The following is a 20,453-nucleotide window of genomic DNA, read 5'->3' as shown; positions in this document are numbered from 1 at the left end:
CTCTGTCCTTCCTTCCCTCCTTCTCTCTCTCTCTCTCTCTGTGTGTGTGTGTGTGTGTGTGTTGAGCCTCACAGGCACTCTGCCCAACTTTTCTCCCTGATTCAGCACTGAGAAATGCCAAGGCAAGCGTTCCCATGAAGCTGCTTGTCAGCAAACACCCACTCTCATTTCAACTCTCCCCAGTGTGTCAGAGCCTGGCCTGGACTCCACGCGAGGCCCAGGGCTGTGCCAGCTCCCAAGACTGATTCACATACACCATGCTGCACAGAGACTTCAGGGCTACACTCCCAACCTGTGAGATGAGAGATTGGAGGCTCCCAAGCGATGCAACCATCCAGAGGAAAAAGCCCTCCAGCCATCCACAGAAGGTGCAGCAATTTTCCTGGATTCCGTTTCAAAGACATAAAAGCCTTGGTTTCAAACATTTAGCTGCTGCCTGGCCTGCCTTTCTCACTTTCTCTCCTTTGCCTTTCTTTTCAATTGCACTTTTATTAAATCATTCTTGTTGCTTGCCTCCAACCGCTCAGTGTTGGCATCAAATATTAGGTAGGTGCAGGGAAAATGAATACTTTTCCAGCCTTAACAGCTACATAGATTTTCATCACAGGGACATATTAAGTGTCTGTCTGGGCCTGGCACTGTATGACGCTGTGTGACAGGGAAGTTAAATAGACACGAGTGGTCTCTTGGGGCTCGTCCACAATGGTGGCCACGGTTGTTACCTGGTAGGGTTATGTTGTTCCCCAATAGGGCTCTGAGAGCCACAAGACCCTGTCAGATCCCAAGTTCAGAAGGCTGTGGTTTAAAGACTTCAGAAGCAGACCTCAAGGCCCTCTTCCATGAGAGTGGCAGTGTGACAGGGTGGCCAAGCACATGGGTTTTAGAGTCCAGCAGCTCTAGGTTTGCACCTGTAATCTTCCACTTAGGAGCCACCTGGGGGCATAACCTAATCTTCTCGGACCTCAGTTTCTCATCTGTGAAGTGGGATCACAATATCAACCTCGCAGATTGATATAAGAAACATGATACTTGCCATTTATTGAGCTGTTGCTACGTGGCAGGCACCATGCTAAATGCTCTATAGGGGTTTTCAGATTTAATCCTCACAACCACCTCATAAAACAGATATCATTCTTATCCTCATTGAATAGATGATGAAATGGAGGCTTAGAGAGGTTAACTACGTCCAAAATGATACAGCTGGCAAATGTAGGGGAGGGGATTTAAATGCCAGCAATTTCCCCAGACTTTCCCCATGCCTGTGCTCAGGTGAGAAGAGGGAAGGAGAGGCATGAGCACAGGGGTGGAGGCTCAGATAGCTGTGTCCTCCCTTGGGAAGTAGGGAGATGCTAGGAGTTAAGACTGTATGAGCTAAGGCTCTTGGCTTCCAAAGCATGCTACATTGTCCTATCGGACTTTACCTCCAAAGCATAAGCTCCAAGATAAAATTTGAGAATTTCAAGATGGTGACTGCAGAGCCTTATAGCCCAAGCATGAGGCATTCTGGGCTCGGACCCCACGTGGCTGCCCTGGTTGAATGTCCAGGAAGTTGACACTCATTCAATGCTTTTTATGGCATGAATTTTTCCAAAGTGAAAAGTAGATGCTTACTTTGTTTTTTGTGACTCTTTTTCTATATTGAGTTTCTTAAACTGGGAGTGGACTCATCTGCATGAATGTGCATTTGAAAACACCTGGCACCAGCTCAGCCCATATGATTCAGTGACAGTGAGTGTCCCGGCAGTCTACTTTACACAGTGTTCCCTGTCCCTTCAGTGGCTCCGCTGAGGGCACCTGAGCTGCACTGCCCTACCATGCCCAGTTTGAAGAGTGGTTTACACTTTCCTTGGGAGATAGAACAGTGATGTAGCTAAGGGCTTCCATTCCAAGGAGTCAAAATACTTAGATTTGTTTACCAAGCTCCTGTCTTTACCACTTTCTAGCCATTTGACATTGGGGAAAGTACTTAGCACTTTTATTTATTTATTTATTTATTCATTTATTTTGAGATGAGTCTTGCTCTGTTGCCCAGGCTGGAGTGCAGTGTTGTGATCTCAGCTCACGGAAGCCTCTGCCTCCCAGATTCAAGCGATTCTCCTGCCTCAGCCTCCTGAGTAGCTGGGACTACAGGTGCGTGCCACCAGGTCCAGCTAATTATTGTGTTTTTGGTAGAGAGGGGGTTTCACCATGTTGGCCAGGTTGCTCTTGAACTCCTGACCTCAAGTGATCGCCTGCCTTGGCCTCCCAAAGTGCTGGGATTACAGGTGTAAGCCACCATGCCCGGCAACTTAATACTTTTAAACCTTGGTTTTGCTCTCCGTAAAATAGCCACATATAGCAGGTCCTCCAATAACGTCGTTTCATTCGTTCAACGTTGTTTTGTTATAACATTGATGAGGAAAAAAATCGATTCCTGGCTGGGGCCGCTGTTTGTGTGGAATTTGTATATTTTCCCCATGTCTATGTGGGTTTTCTCTGGGTACTAGGGTTTCCTCCCACATCCTAAAGATGTGACAGGAGCTGAACTGGCGTCTACATGGTCCCCGTGTGAGTGGGTGTGGGTGTGGGTGTGACTTACGGTGTGAGGAAACGGTGCCCTGTCCAGGCCTGGTTCCCGTCTTGTGCCCTCAACTGCCTACTGGCGACCCTCAACTGGAATAATTGGTCAAACAATTATCTTACTTGTTTTTATTAAGCTTCTTAAGTATATCTAGAGCTCACATTTTGTTGTTGTTGTTGTTGTTGAGACAGGGTCTCTTTATCGCCCAGGCTGGAGTGCAGTGGCACAATCATATCTCACTACAGTCTTGACCTCCCAGGTTCAAGTGGTCCTCCCATCTCAGCCTCCTGGGTAGCTGAGACTCTAGGTGTGCACCACCATGTCCAGCTAATTTTTGTGTGTGTGTATATATAGATATATATATATATAATTTTTTTTTTGTAGGGGTGGGGTTTCGCTATGTTGCCCAGGTTGTTCTTGAGCTCCTGGGCTCAAGCAATTTGCCAGCCTCAGCCTCCCAAAGTGCTGGGATTGCAGGTGTAAGCCACTGCTCCTGGCTGTATTGCTCACATTTATTACAATGTTTAATATTACAAGTGTTTTAGGTCTTTATTTATGAGTTTGGTGAGATTTCTGTGTCCAGAAATATGCCATAGGAACATAACTCTTGTTTATGTCCATCAGCCTACAATGAAATTGGTTTCCTTATATGCTGTTTTGCTGTTTTGCTTAAAGTCGCAGTTTCCAAGAACCTATTGACAATGTTGAGGAGTTACTCTAGTAGAGAACAAAGGGAATCAATGTTGAGGGGTTACTGTTGTAGAGAACAAGGGAATCAAACTATCCATATAGTTCCTTTCTACTGTGACTGAGGCTTGTAAGTCATAATGGCATGGGAAGCACCCAGGTCAGTGCCTGTATATTGACCATTCAGTAGAGGTTGGCTATTATCATTATTCCTGAGTTTAAAAACAGCAACAGAGTTCAAGAGTTGTGTGTGTGGAGGCAATTCATTATCAAATTGGAATAGTGCCAAGTATATGACAAATGAATGAATTCTGAGAATATTTCTCAGTAGTTGATCATCTAATAATAACGTTTGAGATGTCCATCATTTTATAGTTCACAGAACACTTTGTTACACATAATTCCAGCTGAGACTCCACAATAGCCCTGCAAAGTATGGAATGCAAGAAATTGATTTTCCTGTTTTACAGGTGGAAAACTGGAGGCGCAGAGATTAACAGCTGCTCACTTCTGCAACAGTCATTTAATGAGCACTAACTACGTGCAAGACTCTATGTTAGCTTCCAGGATAAAAATGAATTAAGATTTATTTTCTACCTTTTGGAAGAAATTGCTGTGGGTCAGGGTAGCTGGAACGGACTTAAAAGAGGATGCTGAACTTCAGGTAATGTATCCATCAGGATAGATTAAATGATGATGCAGTAAAATAACAATAACAACAAACTTTGGTGGCTTAAAAAACAAAGATTTATTTCTCATTCATGCTATTAGCCCATGATTGGTGTACTGGTGGCTCTGTCCCACTGTATTAGTCCATTTTCACACTGCTGATAAAGACATACTTGAGACTGAGAAGGAAAAAGAGGTTTAATTGGCCTTACAATTCCACATGGCTGGGGTGGCCTCGGAATCACGTTGGGAGACGAAAGACTCTTCTAACATGGCGGCAGCAAGAGAAAATGAGGAAGAAGCAAAAGCAGAAACCTCTAATAAACCTATCAGATCTTTTGAAATTTACTATCACAAGAATAGCAGTCTCTTGGCTAAAACATAACAAGAGTCACCTATGCTCCAGTTCCCAACAAGTTCCTCATCTCCATCTGAGACCACCTCAGCCTGGACCTTATTGTTCATATTACTATCAGCATTTTTGTCAAAGCCATTCAATAAGTCTCTAGGAGGTTCAAAACTTTCCTGTATTTTCCTATTTCTTGTGAGCCCTCCAAACTGTTCGCACCTCTGCCTCTTACCCAGTCCCAAAGTCGCTTCCACATTTTCGGGTATCTTTTCAGCAGTGCCCCACTCTACTGGTACTAATTTACGGTATTAGTCCACTTTCACGCTGCTGATAAAGACATACTCTGAGTATGGTCTAAGAAGGAAACTGAGAAGGAAAAAGAGGTTTAATTGGACTTACCATTCCATATGACTGGGGTGGCCTCAGAATCACGTTGGGAGACAAAACACTCTTCTAACATGGCGGCAGCAAGAGAGAATGAGGAAGAAGCAAAAGCGGAAATTTACTATCATTAGAATAGCAGTCTCTTGGCTAAAACATAACAAGAATCACTTCTGTTCCAGTTCCCAAGAAGTTCCTCATCTCCATCTGAGACCACCTCAACTTGGACCTTATTGTTCATATTACTATCAGCATTTTTGTCAAAGCCATTCAACAAGTCTCTAGGAGGTTCGAAGCTTTCCCACATTTTCCTATTTCTTTTGAGCCCTCCAAACTGTTCCAACCTCTGCCTCTTACCTAGTTCCAAAGTCGCTTCCACATTTTCGGGTATCTTTTCAGCAGCGCCCCACTCTACTGGTACTAATTTACTGTATTAGTCCACTTTCACGCTGCTGATAAAGACATATCCAAGACTGGGAAGGAAAACGAGGTTTAATTGGACTTACAGTTCTACATGGGTGGGGAGGCCTCAGAATCATGGTGGGAGGCAAAAGGCACTGCTTACGTGGCAGTGGCAAGGGAAAATGAGGAAGAAGCAAAAGCAGAAACTCCTGATAAACCCATCAGATCTCATGAAACTTATTCACTATCAGCAGGGGAAAAACTGGCCTCCATGATTCAATTACCTCTTCCTGGGTCCCTCCCACAGCACGTGGGAGTTCTGGGAAATACAATTCAAGTTGAGATTTGGGTGGGGACACAGTCAAACCATATCACTCAATTCATTATCACTATAAACCACACTGATGGGGCAGCTGCTGATGGGAGCATTGTTGGTGACAGAAGAGATCTGAGATCGGCAGGGCCTCATACCAGCAACCGAATTCTCCACTCATGTGTCAGACTCTTCCTAGGCCTTAGCTGACCATAGGGAGAAAAGCAGGAAGCAAAATTCTGCTATGTGCTTAGAAGGCAGAGAGCTGGAACTATTGAATGAAATAATGACTGCTCTAGCCAGGTAGGCTCTAAAGCATGGGTAGGAAACAGGTGAATATTTGTGGGATGGGATTGAGGTGGGGAGAGTGGAAGAGGGGAAGAGATAATGTGGAGCCTTAAAGGAATGGAGGAGGTGGGAAGTGATGGAAGAGAATGATGGAAGGAGGCAGAAATCTGCAAGAAAAGGGGATGGGATAGTGAGTGTGTCAGTCTGGCTGGAAGAGTCTGATTCAACAATTTAACAAATACAGACTTAGCTCCTATTGTGTATTAAGTGGTGGAGATGCAAAGAAGGACAAATGATGGCACTTGCTTTGGAAGAGCTTATAGCCTCATAGGAGAACTAGATTTTGCACAGAGAATGAAGGAAATCAAAGTAACCAAATATAAGAAAGATCAGTGCTTATGTTTGCTAGGTACTTTTCCAACACTTGTATTTTCATTCATTTAATCATCATTGTACTTCTATGATGCAGGTGCTATTAGTATCCCCATTTTACAGATGACAACACAGGCATGGAAGGGCTGGTAAATAGCAGAAGTAGGCTTCAAATCCAGGCACTCTGAGTCCAGGGTCTGTGCCCATCTTAATCCTAAAACTTTACTGCTTTCTGCTTGATAACTTGTGAGTTGGGGCTGTGTTGTAGTCTTGGATGGCAAGGAGTTCTGCCCTGAGATCCAGAATGATAGATTGGTATTGGCTGCCTGGAGCTCCACAGTGGGATGGTTTCCAAGACCAAGCTGGGGCTCAGGGAGAGAAGAAAGATGTGATTAATTAGTAATGCCTGCCATGGCCAAGATAGATGGTACTGTCAGCACAATGTATTTGGTAACCCTGGTCTATGCAATGCCTAGGGAAAAATGGATTTAATCAATTTATTAACAAACAAAGAAAGTAAAAACCAAACAACTAATTCATTGACTGTTTTCCTCACGTTTCAATCTGTTCTTACTTTTAGTCTCCATCACTTTTATGGCAGCATGCGTACTTCTTGTTCAAAGAGTTTGCTTTCATTTCTGGAGATTAATGTTTATTATATCATAACTGTAGTCCCTCAGGCAAACATACACCTTAATTGTCAAAACAATGAAAATATCAGTCATGGCAAATGTTCAATCCATTGCACTCTTGTTGTGGTCATCAGCTGGGTGTTTAGAGAGAAGTCGGGGTATGTCACGGCAATATGAATAATAAAAAAGGGAATCTAATTGCTGTAGCCAATTACTGTACAAGGAAGAATTCATCAGCTGACTCAGGGAATTCAGTCATAAGAGAATCCAGCTGTAGCATGCATCATTAGTGGAATTTCCTGCCTGAAAATGGTGAGAGGCTTTCCTCTGCAGAGAAAGTTCTAGAAACACTGTTTTTTTGTTTTGTTTTTCCCTCCCTCAACCTCTTTTCTTGGCTTTTCTTCTCCCAAATCCTACTCCTTTCTATGCCCAGACTTTTGTTTCTTTCATGGTTTTCCCAGACATTGCTGGGAATAGATTCTACATTCAGTTACATGGAGGTATAGATTCTAACTAGCAGTTTAGCATTTGGATGATGAGTAGGTTTCCTCTCCTTGGCCAGATGTGGTCAATTGCTGTGGCTACTGAAATCCTGAGTTGAGGTTTGGTTTAGAAGATGAACTTCACCTAAAAGAGTATTGTGATTGATTAGTGATGTCTGTTCTGGGTATGAGGGAGGTACAATTATTTGTGTAGGCTTCTATTGGCTCTGCCAAGGTGGAAAGCCAACACTGTTATTATAGCTGTGATTTTAATGAATGAACTTGGGATTTGGTCCCAGGAGATGCCAGTTGAAGTTCCACCTCTTCTCTTTTTATGTGAGTCTTGGATGTTCTTGGATGTGTCACTTATTTTTTCTCAGTCTTAGTAAAACTTGAATTAAAATAATCCTCCTTATGGAGTGGTTATAAATATTGTAAGACTGATGCAGCTTCATTCATTCAATCATTCATCCAGAAAATATTTATTGAGCACCTACTATGTGCCAGGCGAGGTGTGACCTGCTGGGAGTACAGTGAGGGGTAATACGGATGTGGTCTCACCCTCACAGAGTGCACATCTAGTGGTGGAATGTGTTAGTTTTCTATTGCTGCATCACAAATGACCACAAACTTAGAGGCTTAAAACAACACACACTACTGTCTCACACTTTCTGTGAGGCAGGAGTCTGGGTCTGGCTTAGCTGGTTTCTCTGCTCAGGATCTTATAGGGTTGTAGTCAGGGTGTCACTGAGCTGAGTTCTCAACTAGAAACTTGCCTGGGGAAAAAGTCTGCTTCCATGTTCATTTAGGCTGTTAGCAGATTGACTTTCTTACCATAGTTATGTCTGCAGGTCCCAGCTTCTGGATATCTGTTGGCTGGATTCCACCCTCAGGTCCTGGAGACCACCCAAGGAAACAAAGAGGCCTCCTGCAGTTCCTTGCCACATGGCCTTCTCCAACCTGACCACTTACTTCAATCAGCCAGCAAGGAGGGTCTCTTGCTCCAGTCTCCTGAAATGGAGTCTAACATATTATAACACTGGGGGTGACATTCCATTACCTTATTGGTTAGAATCAGGACACAAGTCCTGTCCATCCTCTGGGGGAGGGAAATATATCAAGGCATGAAGAAGAGGGGGCAAAAATTACTGGGGGTTACCTTAGAGTCTCTCCACTGCACAGGTAGACACATAAGCAAGAATAACAATAGTGTGTTAATTGCTATGGCAAGGGAGCTCCAGGGTGTAAGAAAGTGCATACTGGGGCACGTGAACAGTCTCAGGGTTGTCAGGGAGGACTTCCTAGAGGAAGTGACTTTGAACTGACACCCAAAGGTTGAGTATGATTAGCTATATCATAATGTACTATCCAGATATTAGATTTTTTTGTTATTTTATATCACCTAGAATGGAAACAATTTATTAGATAAGGTCTTTCCAGCCCAGAATACAGTAGGACTCATTCGATACTTGCGCTGAAAACTTCTCTGTTAATGCAGTCCCAAAGAAAATCAGCTCCTGTTCTCAGCTTTGGGGGTGACATGGAGATAAGTACTAGGACTGGAAGGGTGATAGTAGGTTAAGAATGGAATTCTGGGGATGTCTCTGTCCAGCCAGCGTCAATTCCCACTGATGTTCCCATGTAAGGGAGAGAGACCAATGGTGGCTGTAGGACCTTATGCAAGAGAAACCACCATCTGCTCCAGATTGGGCTGATGGGTGACGAATCTACGGCCCAGCCAAAGCTTTTCCCATGGCACATGCATCTGTTTAGAAATAACGAGAGCAATCATAATTGTCAGCAAAAGTCGTGTTCCAATATATTAAGGAATTTTAATAGGAATTACTTGCCATTAGTAGGAATAGTGCATCCTGTTTTTGAACACTTGCTGTGTGACAGGCAATGGCTAAACTTGATGTGCTTGAGTTGGATAATCTTTCTCAAAACAGAGCTTTCTCCATATCTTCCAATAGCACCAAATGAAATGCCAATGAAAAGGCTGTCTTCCTTTTTTCTTGCTATTAAAATTCTCCTCATCCTGAATGCTCCATCTCCAGTCTCACTTCTTCCAAGAAACCTGTCATGACCACTGCAGTACATATCATCAGTATCATCAAGTTCATCACCAAATTAACTTCTGTCTTCCACCACTTGCTAATGAGGATGACTGCATTTTGATGATCCCTCCCATCTGTTCCTTCCTATCTGTGCTTCCATTTTATGATCTCTATCCCAACTAGTTGACAACATGAAGCCTGGTCTCTCTGTCAGCAGCCACCCCCTCCCACTGCTCAGCCCTGGGCAGTGCAGACAGGTTGGAATTCCTAAAGTTCAGCCCTGATTGTGCCACTTTACAGCTCAGAAACTTCCAGTACCAAATCTTTAATCCACCAATTTCACTTCTCCCAAAGTACCCTCCAGACCTTCTTGCTCTTGTGTGAAATGATGATTGGAGGACTTGTTGAGTGCTGTGTTGCTTACAATAGCAAAAAATCTGAAGCAGCCTGCATATCCATCAGTGGGGTCTTGATGGACACTAAGTTATGGTGGATCTATAACTGTAGTTTTCAAGCCTGGCTGCACATTCAGGTCCCCTGGGTGTGGTACATTATAATTATAAATTTTCCTCCTATTCAGAGATGGAGTCTAATTTCCCTTCCCTTGAATCTGGGCTTGTGTAGGGATTTGCTTGACTAACAGAATGTGGTTGAAGAGATGGTCTAGTACCTCCAAGGCTAAGGCATAAGAAGCTTTGTAGCTTCTGCACTGGCCTCTTGAAACTTTAGCTCTGGGTTGAGTCAGCTGCTATGTAATAAATTCAACTACTCTGAGACCACCATGCTATGAGGAAGCCCAAGTTACCTGCTGAGAGAGAGAGACATACACACACACACACACACACACACACACACACAGAAAGAGAGAGAGAGAGAGAGAGAAAGAGAGACCCATATATCCCCAGCTGTTACAGCCCACATAGCCCAGTGGTCCAGGCAGCAGACAAGTGAGTAAGGAAGCTGTATTTGTCTGTTTACGTGCTGCTGATAAAGACATACACAAAATGAGGAAGAAGCAAAAGCAGAAACCCCTGATAAACCCATCAGATCTTGTGAGACTTATTGACTATCACTAGAATAGCATGGGAAAGACTGGGCCCTATGATTCAATTACCTCCCCCTGGGCCCCTTCCACAACACCTGGGAATTCTGGGAGATACAATCCAAGTTGAGATTTGGATGGGGACACAGCCAAACCGTATCATTCTGCTGTGGCCCCTCCAAATCTCATGTCCTCACATTTCAAAACCAATCATGTCTTCCCAACAGCCCCCCAAAGTCTTAATTCATTTGAGCATTAACCCAAAAGTCCACAGTCCAAAATCTCATCTGACACAAGGCAAGTCCCTTCTGCCTATGAGCCTGTAATATCAAAATCAAGCTAGTTACTTCCTAGATACAATGGGGATACAGGTATTGGGTAAATACAGCCATTCCAAATGGGAGAAATTGGCCACAACAAAGGGGTTACAGGGCCCATGCAAGTCTGAAATCCAGTGGGGCAGTCAAATTTTAGGGTTCCAAAATGATCTCCTTTGACTCCATGTCTCACATCCAGATCACACTGATGCAAGAGGCTGGTTCCCATGGTCTTGGGCAGCTCTGCCTTGTGGCCTTGCAGGGTACAGCCTCCCTCCCGGCTGCTTTCACGGTCTGGCATTTAGTATCTGTGGCTTTTCCAGGCACACAGTGCAAACTGTCAGTGGATCTACCATTCTGGGGTCTAGAGGATGGTGGCCCTCTTCTCACAGCTGCATTAGGCAGTGCGCCAGTAGGGACTCTGTGTGGGGGCTCCGACCCACCATTTTCCTTCTGCACTGCCCTAGCAGAGGCTTTCTGTGAGGGCCCTGCCCCTGCAGCAAACTTTCGCCTGGGCATCCAGGCATTTCCATACATCATCCTCTGAAATATAGGCAGAGGTTCCCAAACCTCAGTTCTCTACTTCTGTGCATCCGCAGTCTCAACACCACGTGGAAGCTGCCAAGGCTAGGGGCTTCCACCCTCTGAAGCCACAGCCTGAGCTCTGCACTGGCTCCTTTCAGCCATGGCTGGAGCAGCTGGGACACAGGTCCCTAAGCTGCACACAGCACGGAGACCCTGGGCCTCGTCATGAAACCACTTTTTCCTCCTGGGCTTCTGGGCCTGTGATGGGAGGGGCTGCCATGAAGGTCTCTGACATGGCCTGGAGACATTTCCCCATGGTCTTGGGGATTAACATTAGGCTCCTTGATACTCATGCAAATTTCTGCAGCTGGCTTGAATTTCTCTCCAGAAAAGGGGTTTTTCTTTTCTATCGCATAGTCAGGTTGCAAATTTTCCAAACTTTTATGCTCTGCTTTCCTTATAAAACAGAACGCCTTTAACAGAACCCAAGTCACCTCTTGAATGGTTTGCTACTTAGAAATTTCTTCTGCCTGGCCAGGCACAGTGGCTCATGCCTGTAATCCCAGCACTTTGGGAGGCTGAGACGGGTGGATCACCTGAGGTCGGGAGATTGAGACCAGCCTGACCAACATGGAGAAACCCTGTCTCTACTAAATATACAAAATTAGCTGGGCTTGGTGGTGCATACCTGTAATCCCAGCTACTTCGGAGGCTGAGGCAGGAGAATCGCTTGAACTCAGGAGGCAGAGGTTGTGGTGAGCCGATATCATGCCATTGCACTCCAGCCTGGGCAATAAGAGCAAAAGTCCATCTCAAAAAACAAAAACAAAAAAACCCAGAAATTTCTTCCACCAGATACCCTAAATTATCTTTCAAAGTTCCACAAATCTCTAGGGCAGAGGCAAAATGCCATCAGTCTCTTTGCTAAAACATAAAAACATTTTCATGTCCATCTGAGACCACCTCGGCCTGGACCTTATTGTCCATATCGCTATTAGCATTTTGGGCAAAGCCATTCAACAAGTCTCTAGGAGGTTCCAAACTTTCCCACATTTTCCTGTCTTCTGAGCCTTCCAAACTGTTCCAACCTTTGCCTGTTACCCAGTTCCAAAGTCGCTTCCACATTTTTGGGTATCTTTTCAGCAACACCCCATTCTACTGGTACAAATTTACTATAGTAGTCTATTTTCATGCTACTGATAAAGACATACCCAGCACTGGGAAGGGAAAATGGTTTAATTGGACTTATATTTCTGCATGACTGGGGAAGCCTCGAAATCATGTCGGGAGATGAAAGGCACTTCTTACATGGCAGTGGCAAGACAAAATGAGGAAGAAGCAAAAGTAGAAACCCCTGATAAACCCATCAGATCCCATGAGACTTACTAACTATCACTAGAACAGCATGGAAAAGACTGGCCCCCATGATTCAAGTATCTCTTCCTGAGTCCCTCCCACAACATGTAGGAATTCTGGGAGATATAATTCAAGTTGAGATTTGGATGGGGACACAGCCAAACCATATCAGAAGCCTTCTTGGACATTGCACACCCAGCAGACATGATATAGAGAATCACCAAGGACTTCAGCTGCTGTAGAACCAGGGCGCCATATATATAGCTCTAAGTGAGCCATTCCTGCCATCTCAACCACCATAGCTGAGGGCCTCAGTCACTGTGGAGCAGAGACAAGTTATCCCTACTATACCCTGACCAAATTATTGACTCCAAAAATTGCAAGCATAATAAAATGATTACTGCTTTATGCTTCTAAGTTTGGGGATGGTTTGTTACAGAAAAATAGATAACTGGAACTCCTGGGGATTTTCCAAGATTCTCCCATGTCATTCTAATAAACACTCATGTTGAGAACCAGTGGTCTATAAAATCAAATGCTATGTATCCATAGAGATGAATAAAGAAGGTCTTTTCGTTCCACTGTGGGATGATCTACAAGTTTATATTGTTGAGGCCAAAATAGAAAGTTATGAATAATTTTTTATACTATGCTACCATTTGTGTAAAAAAGTAAAAATATATAGATATGAATAATGTCTGAAATAACACATTAAAGAGTGGTAAGTAACATTTGTTGGCTCCAGAGAGGGAAACTGGATGACTGGGGAAAAGGGGAAAATTTCTACTTAATACATTATGACAGCTTTCAAATGTTAACACATGTGAATGTACCAGTTCAAAAGTAAATAAATTCTGCCTGTTTCTTAACTGGAAAAGTCAGGTTCTTTATCCTGATATGGCTCAGTCTTCATTTCCAGGCTTAATATTCATTTCTTTTACTTTATACTAAAAATAGTTGTAATAAGCAGAATAATGGCCCTCAAAGATGGCCACATCCTAATTCTTGGAAACTGTGAGTGTTACCTTACACAGAAAAAAGGACTTTGCAGATGTGATTAAACTAAGGATCTTGAGATGAGGAGATTGTCCTGAATTTTCTGAGTGGGCCTAGTGAAATCGTAAGTGTCCTTATAAGTAAAAGAGGGAAGTAGAAGAGTCAGAGTCAGAAAAGGAGATTGGGGCCAGGTGCGGTGGCTCAAGCCGGTAATCCCAACACTTTGGGAGGCTGAGGTATGCAGATCAGTTGAGGTCAGGAGTTCAAGACCAGCCTGCCCAACGTGATGAAACCCTGTCTCTGCTAAAAATACAAAAAAAAATAACTGGGCATAGTGGCACATGTCTGTGATCCCAGGCATGGGATCTGGAGGCTGAGGCACAAGAATGCCTACTCTGAAGGCTGAGGCATGAGAATCACTTGAACCCAGAAGGTGGAGGTTGCAGTGAGCTGAGATTATGCTACTGTACTCCAACCTGGGCAGGGGAGCAAGACTCTATCTCCAAAAAGAAAAAAAAAGAAGATTGGAGGATGGGAGTAAATAGTTGGAGTGATGTTATAGCAGACTTAGAATATGGAGGAAGAGGCCATGAGCCAAGAAGTGCAAGTGGCCTCTGAAAGCTGGAAAAGGCAAGGAAACAGATTATCCCCTACAGAAAGAACACTGCCCTTTTGACATTTGATTTTAGCACAGTGAGACCCATTGCAGATTTCTGACCTCCAGAGCTGTAAGATAATAAATATGTGTTGCTTTAAGCCACTAGGGTGATCATATGTTACAGCAGCAACAGAAACTAAAGCAGTGGTGTTTCTCCAGATGCTGTTTCAACAGGTAGGCCTTTTTGAGGGAATGCTAATGAGAAGAATAAAAAAAGTTATCCAAAGTCAAATAAAAAACAAATTATTATTATTTTTAATCAAGTTAAATGAGGCACAATGTACATATTTTATGTGTAGTTTGATGGATTTTGGCATATGTATATACCGTTGTAACCCACCATCACAATTATCATATAGAATATGGCCATTACCGAGAGTGTTTCCTTGTACCCCTTTGCAATCAATCCTCCTAGTCCCACCTCCAGCCCCAGGCAACCAATGATTTGCTTTTTTGCACTAGGCAAATTACTTTTAATTATAGGACTTCTAAAGATCTTTAATATGTCAAAAATATTGTGATGCTCCAAGGGAGGGGTTGCATAGCGGGTTGTAACCCCGGGTTTATTTGATCATGGGCCCTTTCATCCTGGAGCATCTTACAAGATGAGGGGCTTTAAGAACCCACCTGAGAAATGCTTTCCCGCTCACCTGTCTTGGCTCAGGCAGCTCCCCCTCAGCTTGGAGTGCCCATTTTTATACATCAAAAATTTGCTTATCCTTTAAGGCTTTGTGCAAGGATAAGTTCCTCCATGAAGTAGACCTTTTCTTCGGCTAAGTCTCATACTCTTTGCTTTATATTTCTTGCAGCATGCAAATTGCATAATGGTTAATATTATAACCATATAATGTTATATTTGCTTAGAGATACATAGTCTTACAGTCTTTTCTGAGAACAAAGAATGACTATTTGCTTAATCATTACATGATTGTCAGGAAATGCTCAAGTGTTCAGTAGGGAGTCAAGATACATTACAAGTAACTTTCAAGCTTCCTTGGACTTGGGGCTCTCACTCACTAAGACATTTTGAAGTTGTGTCTCAGCAACCCACAACTATGTGAGTTCATGGGCTGGTAGTGAATGACTCCCTTATCTTCCTATCCCTGCATCCAGCCCAGCACATCCCTGAGTCCTGTGGGTTTTACTTCAGAACTGTCTCTCCTATCCATGGTTTTCTAGTTCCTCTGCCAATGCCCTTGTCCAGGTTCTTACCATGTCTCGCCTGCATTATTTCAACAGCCTCTTAAAAGAGTCTCCCTGCCTCCAGTCTCATTCCTCCCCCTACCTGTCTTCCACTCTAATGCCAACATCCTGATCATGGTGCTCTTCTGCTTAACAACCTGAGTGCAACTGCCATTGCTCACAAGATCAAGTCAGAAGGGCTGGGAAAGCAAATGTGCCCTGCCCCATAAGGGACCCTTTGCTTCTCAAGCTTCACCTCCTGTTACTCTGTTCTATGCACTCTCCACTCCATGGCTTCTCACAGGTTTGTGGACACACCATGCGCTTTCAAGGCACCATGCTCTTCTTTCAACCTGGGATGCGATGCTTTCCCCTTCTCCATCTGGAGAATGATTCTGCTGTAGACTGAATGCTTGTGTTTTCCAAAATTCACATGCTGAAATCCTAACCCCCAAAGTGAAAAGGGAGGCGATTAGGTCACAAGGGCAGGGCTCTTATGAATGGGACTAATGTTCTTATAAAAGGAACCTGAGAGCTCCCTCATCCCTTCTGCCATGTGAGGACGCAGTGAGAAGGCAGCCATCTAAGAACCAAGAAGTGGGTCCTTACCAGACACTAATTCTGCTGGTGCCTGGATCTTGGACTTTACAGTCTCCAGAATTGTGAGAAATAAATATCTGTTGTTTATAAGCCACTCAGTCGATGGTATTCTGTGATAGCAACCCAAGCTGACCAAGACTCCTAGTCATTGGGAGACCTTTCCAGATATCACACTTGGGAATCCTTCACTTCATGACACTCCAATAGTATCTGTATACATCTCTTTTGAGTGACTCTTATGAAATCATATTATAATGAAAATTCATTGGTTTTGATCCTATCTCCTAAGCTAGAATATGAGTCTTTGCATCCTTGGCACTTAGTGCAGCACTGGCAAAACATTTATGACTAATAATGACAAACACTTAATGAATTCTTATCTGTGCCAGGCATTGCACTAAGTACTTTCATGTCTAAATTTTGCAGGAGAGAAAACAGCCTCAGAGAGGTTAAAGAAACGTCTAAGGACCTCATGCAAATAAGTGGTAGAACTAGTTTTTGAGCTCCAGTTTATGAAATTTGTTTTCTTAGTACTAGTTATCAGTATTTCTTGAGTATTAATAAATGCTGATAACTAGTATTTGATATTCAATTAGTATTCATTGAACAAATGAATGAATGCATGAACAAAATCAGTTGTTTGAACATTTGAAGAGTATATCTTCAAGTAGCTGACTGTGACTGTTCCCTTGGCTCAGAAAAGGGAGAGGAGACTTCTAGGTAGAGGTGACAGAACATGGAAAGCCTGAGGATCTGAGCATGGAGGCTTAGAGAAGTGCATATCAGAGTCAGGCTTTGAGCTAGCATAGGTTTCTAGTGCAGGGACTTGGAAGGTTGCCTTCTAGCTTACAGCGACCCCCTCTGCAGGAAAACTCCAACACAAAGATATTTCTAGTCTGGGGTAGGTTTAAGGAGTCAAGAGGGAGCTCCATGTTCTCTGGGGAAGATCACTCCTCCCAGGCCTCCATCCTCCCCTGCCAGCAGCCGAGATGCCCAGAGCTCTGGATTATTTTCTAGCCTCCATGCTACCTTGAGTGGAAATGAGGAGGGTGTTCTAGAATTCTTTGTGCTCCTGGCAAGAGCCTTGTTTCTCCTTGAACACTCACAGCTTCCCTAGTTCATGCTCCGGGGCTGTCGGGATCCATCTCCCTGTGCCCTTTATTGCTGTTTACCTCAGCTTATACAAAAAGCGCTGCTTCCCAGGACTGCTCACCTGGATCACCTTCCCATGCAGTTCTGCACAGCCCCTTCCATCAACTCATTGCTCACTGTTCCCTGTCTCCTCAAACCCTTCCACTGTCACTCTGGGACACATGGTTAGCCACCAGCAAAATCTCTTCTTTCCTCAACTATCTTTGAATGTTCTCTTCACCTTCTTCCATCATCATCAAAATGATGAGGACATCATTTTCCCTGTAGCCCTGACCTACTATCCTGATTGACTAATAGGCTTAGACATGCTCTCTCGTGACCCCTCTTCTCAATAAAAATGAAGTTTTAAATCATTCCCGTAGTAATTGTCTGCTGACCTCACTCTTCTGACACCTTGAAGACTTTAGCTCCGGCACCACCGGCACTCTTTCCAAAATTGTTCTTGTTCCAATTTTTGATGATTTCCATATCTGTATAGATAATCCAGGGCCCTCTGATGACCTCTCCCACCACCTTACCTCAGCAAAGAATCTCCATAGTCAAACCCTAGAACAGCACTGCCCGGTAGAACCTTCTGTGACAATGGAAATGGTCTTTACTTCCACTGTCCAATAGAGTAGCCACTAGCCACATGCAGCCATTGAATACCCTAAATGTGGCTAGTTCAGTTGAGAACTGGAGTTTTAACTTTCTTTAATTTTAATAAAATTTAAATAGCCTCAGGTGGCTCGTGGCTGCCATAATGAATGGTGCAGCCTGGATCATGGAATGACCGCTAATTCTATCACCTTTACAATCCCAGTTTCAAGAATCCCATTCTCTGTCATCTTCTAACTTTCCAGTTTAATTCTTCCAGTTCCCTGACCTTGATGTTTGCTTGACTTTACTGGGACCTGCCAGCCAATGATCCTGTTATATACTCATTGTCCCTTATTTTGTTTGAGCCCTCATGTCTTTTTAAAATCTAGCCTTAATTCCATGATTCTTCATTATAAGTGACTCCCTTGCATGCAGCCTCAACACATTTCCCAGCATCTCACTTCATTGTGGGTGCCTGGCCAAACCTCAACCCTTGTTAAATCCAACTTTTCTCTCTCTTCCCATTTCCAGACTTGAAAGTGAACATGGCTGGAGAAAAACAAGGGGATGCTGACATATCACAAAGGTGGACTCAAGGCTGCCCAACAAGCACACATTTCCATAGTTGTTCCCCCTTCTAGACAGCTATTTCAAACCTTATCTTCTCTTCTTGTACTTTTAATAACCTTCCTCTCATCTCCCTCAATGGATAAACTGGATTCCTCTTTCAGGGAAAAATCTCAAACAATAGAGGAGACTTCCAGGTGCTCCCACCACTTTATCCATCAGCTTACTCACATTTAGACACATAGGCTTTGCTTTCTCTCACATGGTAATGGGCAAACTTTCCATGCTCCTCTTCTGGGCTGGCCTCTCCTCTTGCATGCTATATCTTATCCTTTTCCAATTGTCAAGAACATCACTGGCAATTCTGTCTTCTCCTTCAAGCAATCCTCAATGGATCCTTCTCAGCATACAGACATGCTATAATTTCTCCTCCTCAGGGCTCTGTATTTGCTGTTCCCTTTACCTGTCATGCTGTTCCAGGAAATAGCCACGTAGCTTGTCTCTTCACTTCCTTTGAGTCTCTGTATCAATATTACCCTCCTGACTATACTATTTAAAACTGCAAAATTTCCCTCCTCCCTATCCCATTTCATTTTTCTTCATAGGAGCTTCCAACGTCTGACAATCTATATACTCTGTTTTATTTATTCATCTGATCCTCAAAGGGAGGGGTCTTTCATTTTCGTTCTTGTCACTGTACCCCCAGCACTTAGAATACTGTCTGGCACATAATAGGCCCTCAATGAATGTTTGTTGAAAGAACCATTCAGTGATTTCCCTTTTCTGATATTCCTAATGGTATACTGTAATGGTGTGATTTTTCCAAAGGAACAGCTATTCCAAATGACATTACTACCCACTGCTCTTATTCAGAAGTTCTTAGTGCAATGCTCCTCACACTTCAACGTGCATTTGAGTCACCTAGGGATTTTGTTATAGGCAGATGATGATTTAGCAGGGCTGGGGTGGGGACTGAGATTCTGCATTTCTGACAGGCTCCCAGGTGATTCAGATGCTGTTGATTCAGAATGTATTTTGAATAGCAAGTCTGCTTTGGTTATCTTAATTCGTCTTCTCCTTTTCCTTTTTTTTTTTTAATAGAGTGAGAATAAATATTTACATACAACATTTACATATTTACCATGTGAACATGACCCTGAGTTCAAGTAATCGTATGGTAAGTGCTTCTATAGCTGCAGGTTACAACATTTGCATGGAGAGCCTCATCCATCACTGGATGTGCCATGGAGGAACTGTTGTCTATTTAGGCTGTTAAATGATGACTGTCCATTTGTTCTGGGCAGAATTAGGTTTTCTGTGCATGTGTGTAAGAATATGATTATTGATGCTAATAAGTTTCCTAGCAATTGCCTGATGCAATTAGCCAAGTTTTGGCATGAAATCAATGCAAAGGCAAGTTTTGCCTTTCTATTCAGACTATTGTTATATCACTCAGCTTTTGTCTAGAGAACAGTGTGGAGTGTTTCCTATGATCATCACTGTCATCAATTTGTTTAAAAATCATAGTCAGGGCCTCCCTGTAGAGTTTGTTTGGTTTGTGTGTGCCACAAAGAAGTCCAGTTGGGACGACAAATTAAGACCCCAAACTAGCGAGTATCCTTTTGCCAAGACAAGTGCTCTGGTTGGGGTTGAATTGCCTTTTTCATCTAGCAAACTGAATAAAAATGCCTGATGTTCAATGGCCTTGATCATAAAGCTAGAAAGGGCTACAAAGGAAAATAGAGAGCTCTGAACACAATATTTTCACTTTAGGGATGTTAAAGCACTGAGGGCCACAGCACTTGTTCTCATCAACATCATCATCAGCATCAGCATCATTGTCACCATAACCAGCATCATTGGCATCAGCATAATCAGCATCACTACCCTCATCATCATCAGTAGCATCAATATCACCATCATCAGCATCACCATTATCATCAGCAGCAGCATCGATATCACCATCAGCAGCAGCATCAGCATCATCAGCAGCATCAGCACCATCAGCATCATCAGCACCATCAGCAGCATCAGCAACATCAGCATCATCGTCATTAGCATCATCAGCAGCATCACCACCATTATCAGCAGCAGCATCACCATCTAACATTTTTTGAGGGCTTCAGATGCACAAGGCACTGGGCTGATCGCTTTACATGCATTGTCTCATTTGTTCCCAACAATGATAGCCTTCAAAGTTAAGTATCATTATTGTTAATATCCTCATTTACAGATATGTAAACTGAAACTTAGAGAGATTAAGCAACTTGCTTAGGGCCACAGAGCT

At 43.4% G+C, this 20,453-nt stretch overlaps 1 long non-coding RNA gene across 1 annotated transcript in view; it reads left to right on the top strand.

Moving 5' to 3' along the window:
* LOC103887089 overlaps positions 1–20,082 on the top strand; it is a 32,720-nt gene extending 12,638 nt beyond the window's left edge. The window contains exons 3-4 of the long non-coding RNA XR_651032.4: positions 3,718–3,911; positions 19,940–20,082. This is a non-coding gene — a long non-coding RNA (uncharacterized LOC103887089). The remainder of the gene's footprint in view (positions 1–3,717; positions 3,912–19,939) is intronic.
* The last annotated feature ends 371 nt before the right edge of the window (positions 20,083–20,453 follow it).

This window comes from Papio anubis, chromosome 8 (assembly GCF_008728515.1).
Source record: "Papio anubis isolate 15944 chromosome 8, Panubis1.0, whole genome shotgun sequence".
NCBI lineage: Eukaryota > Metazoa > Chordata > Mammalia > Primates > Cercopithecidae > Papio > Papio anubis.
Note: the sequence above shows the minus strand (reverse complement) of the source record. Positions and strands in the feature narration are given on the sequence as shown.